We start from the raw sequence: 4,392 nt of genomic DNA on the forward strand, positions 1-4,392 counted from the left end.
GGCCTTTAATCCCAGCACTTGGGAGGCAGAGGCAGAGGCAGGTGGATTTCTGAGTTCGAGGCTAGCCTGGTCTACAGAGAGTTCCAGGACAGCCAAGGCTACACAGAGAAACCCTGTCTCGTAACAAAAAAAAAAAAAAAAAAAAAAAAAATCAGTATTTTGAGAAGATATCTACCTCTCCATGTTTACTGCAGTACTTATTCACAACAGCTAAGAAATGGAATTAATTTAAACGTCCATCAATGAATGAATAGATAAAATGATGTTTTATCATACATGGGCAGAGATGGTTGAGTAGGTAAAAGCACCTGCTGCCAGGCCTGGCATTGTAACAGGGACCCCAGATCTCAACACCACTGGCTTCCACGATGGAAGTACCACTCAGGCTGTAAAACGCCTGTAGACAGCACCACCCACCAAAAGTGAAAACAAACGCTTAATCCATCAAAGTCCATAGCTCTGGGGAAGTCTCTAAATGTATGAACCTTGCTTTGCCACTTCTGTAATCCTGCTTCTGGCTAACTGAACTATGCCAATCCAGGATGTAGGTTAAGCTCACCCTCAGAAGGGCTCAGGTTACACTGGGATCCCGAACACCCAGAGTAGTTGTCAGCCAGCAAGTACAGACTGTCTATTGACTTAGACCCATCTGGTAAATTACCCAGCAGCAACCTGAGTTTGATCCCTGGAGCCCACATATTAGAAATGACTTCCACAGGCTATCCAGACCTTCACATGTATGCACATAGAAACACAATAAAGTGGGAAAAAAACAGTTCAGTGGCAAAATGTTTGCAAGAAGAAAATGGACTACATGTACACAATTGTCTTCGGATTTGATTAGGAATTGTTTGGTTTTATGATAAAACAGGACCAAAGCAGCGTGGGAAGAAAAAGATTTGGCTGACATTTGCACACTTCACTGGAAGTCAGAACAGGGCAGGTTCCTGAGGCAGGAGCTGATGCAGAGGCCATGGAGGGGTACTGCCTAGGGACTTGCTCAGCCTGCTTTTCTTCAGAATGCAGGACCACCAGCCCAGAGTGGCACCACCCACCTTGATTGGGTTGGCCTCTCCCCATCAACCACTAATTAAGAAAATACCTTACAGGCTTTCCCCATAAGCCAATCTTCTGAAGGCCGTTTTCTCAGATGGGTATCCTTTCTCTCAAATGACTCTAGCTTCTGCAAAGTGGCCATCAGACTAGCCAGCCAGCACAATAGAAGAGTATACACCCATGAAAAACGAATGGAATCCTGTTATGCAACTTATCAGGAACTGAGGACCATTAAATAAGCACAAAAAAAAAAAAAAAAAACCACATAATCTTACTCACGTGAAATCTAAATAAGTTGCTCTCCTATGACATAACAGTAAATTACCAGAGGCCAGGAGCATGGGGAAAAGGTTGGCCAATTGCTATGCATCAGGAAAAGTAAGTTCTGATGATCTATTGCAAGGTGAGGTGATTACAAACAATAATGTATCCTTTATGGAAAATACACACACGAACATAATATTTGAGGCAGGTACCCTTACCCTAACATAGACATTACACAATGTGCAAATGTACTGAAAACTGCTAAGTACACTTTGTGCAACAATTAAAATTATTTTAGGATGACGGATGGTGGTGACACACACCTATCCTCCCAGCACTTGGGAGGCAGAGAGGCAGGCGGATTGCTCTGAGTTCAAGGCCAGCCTGGTCTTCAGAGAGAGTTCCAGGACAGCTAAGACTATACAAAGAAACCCTGTCTTGAGAAAAAACAAATAATAAAATATATTTTAGGGCTAGGAGAGTGGTTCAGTGGATAAAGTGCCACACGGATGAGGACTGAACTTCCAAAACCACATAAAGTCTGGTGTGTGCGTGCACCTGTAATTCTGGAATAGGTGTGTGCTTGTGTGTCTGTGCAACCGGCTTGTCATTCAAGGAGAGGTTCTGCCTCAGAAAATGATGGGGGGAGCGGGGTGTAGGAAAAGACATGACACCAACCTCAAGCCTTCACACTCACACAATCATTTATCCTCTCACAAACACAATACACACACACTTGCACAAGTTTTTTCTTTTAGCTTAGTGTGTTAGTAAAGCTACTAGTAGCCCGGGGGTTGTTGAGGCAGGGATTCAGGAATTCAAGGTCACCCTAAGCTACTAACCAAGTTCCCTAGCCTGAGATAGAGACCTTGCCTTAAAACAATACATCCAACTCCTAAAGCCTTTAATCGTACACAGCTGCTTCTAATTCACTCTATAAGGAGTCCCTGCATCCAGTAGTTTGTAAATGTAAGTTCTCTAACGGACACACTCCTCAACGGTTGTATAGGGCATGGTATCTTTTAGCCCTAGGTGAAACTGTTAATAGATCAAACAAGCCGGGCAGTGGTGGCGCATGCCTTTAATTCCAGCACTTGGGAGGCAGAGGCAGACAGATTTCTGAGTTCGAGGCCAGCCTGTTCTACAGAGGACAGCCAGGGCACACGGAGAAACCCTGTCTTGAAAACACACACACACACACACACACACACTCACACTCACACTCGCGCGGGGGTGGGGGGGAGAAACTGCAGCGGGAATAAAACCTCCACCTGCACGCGGTGGCGTGACGTCTGCCTTAGGCTCTATCACCCAGAGCCTCCGCAGCACCGCGGCTCGGCGGTGGGGTCCAGGGGCCTGGGGCCGGGCTCAGATCAGAATCGCCTCGGTAATCAGTGGCTGGGACGGACCCGGCCTCGTCTATCTGATCAATTCATCACTTCTGAGCGCCGGGCCCGCAGGACCGATCCCGGAACCCCGGTAACCTCGGCGCCGCCACCGCCCAGAGGGCCTCGCTGCACAGCGCCCCACCGAGGGGGCTTCGCAGGAGGGCTGCTTTTCATTTCGGGACGGCCCGGCGGAGCGGGGGTCACGACCCGATCAAATAAGATCAAGGTGTAGGCGGGGGAGGGGCGTGGGGGGGACACACACACTCACCTTGCACGTCCCAGCCGCGCGCACACACACTCACACATCCGTGCTCGCACTCGGCCCACATGCACCATACACGCCACACAATACCAGACAGCACCGTCCTTGACCCCAGCCGCGCTCCCACCGCGAGGAAGTGGCCGTTGCACCCTCTTTTAAACACTCGGTCTTGTCTCAAAGGATTCTGGGAGGAACCACAGAGTGGGCAGGCGGCTCCCGCATACCTTGTTTATTCAGAGTAGTCTCTTCTGCCATCCTGTGGCTGGGAGGTCCTAGGACACAGACTTGATTTCCATGAATAGACTTGGGTTTTTGTTTTGTTTTGTTTGAAAGTCTCAGTTGTCCAACCTGGTATCCCACTCAAGATCCTCCCACTTCAGCCTCTGGATGCTGCGATTACAAGGAAAGCCCTGCTTCCTTATTATGAATCAGTTTTATATAAAATGTAAATGTTTATACTCTCGCCTAGTTTTTCCTTGATTCGACCTTTTCTTTGCCCTAACTTAGAAGATATCCAATTTGTAGCTATGAAATGACCCAACCTCATACTTATATGTGCTGACTTATTCACCACGGACTATCAACCCTAGGTTATTACTAACAAAAGCATCATAGGAACACTCTTACAGAGGTGCCTTCTCCCTGACTATAAATATCATTTATCATATGCATTTATTTATTGGCAGAGTCTGAGCAATGTATCATGGGGCATTCGTGAAGATCAAACTTTCACTATGTGAGTCTTGAAGTCAAACTCGGTCTAGCAGCTTGGGTAACAGGTGCCTTTACCCACTAAGGGGGAAGGGGATGTCTTTGCGGGCCAATGCCAAGGCATCCCTTCCCCCTGAGGGACCAGCCACACGATGGTATAACATAGAATAGAGTTTATTCAGGGCATGGAGAGGTGGGCTAAGAGGGTAGTAGAGGCAGAGAAAGAGTAGAGGCAAGAGAGAAGGAGAGAAAAGACGAGTAGAGGCTGGCCATGACCACGTGAAGAGAGGAGGTAAGGGAATGGGACAAGAGGCAAGGGAGAGAAGCTGGAATAAAAGAGTAAGAGTAAGAGAAGCAAGAGAGAGGGGACCGGGTAAGGAGCCCCTTTTATAGTGGGTGAGGTTGCTGGGTAACTCGGGAGGTGGAGTCCAGACAGAACAGCAGCAACACAGGGCATCTGTAATATAGGGACCACATATCCCCAGCTTCACTTACAGGGCATCTGTAACATGGGAACCACATATGCCCAGTCTCACTTACAGGGCATCTGTTAACATGGGGACCACATATCCCCAGCCTCACTTACAGGGCATCTGTTAACATGGGGACCACATATCCCCAGCCTCACTCACAGGGCATCTGCAACATGGGGACCACATATCCCCAGCCTCACTTACAGGGCATCTGTAACATGGGGACCACATATCCCCA

General features: G+C 48.0%; 1 non-coding gene across 1 annotated transcript; it reads right to left on the reverse strand.

Moving 5' to 3' along the window:
* Nucleotides 1-2,688: 2,688 nt before the first annotated feature.
* LOC116094617 lies at nt 2,689-3,105 on the reverse strand. Its single transcript, XR_004120235.1, has one exon.
* Nucleotides 3,106-4,392: the final 1,287 nt, after the last annotated feature.

The sequence above is a fragment of the Mastomys coucha genome, unplaced genomic scaffold (assembly GCF_008632895.1).
Source record: "Mastomys coucha isolate ucsf_1 unplaced genomic scaffold, UCSF_Mcou_1 pScaffold16, whole genome shotgun sequence".
Lineage (NCBI taxonomy): Eukaryota > Metazoa > Chordata > Mammalia > Rodentia > Muridae > Mastomys > Mastomys coucha.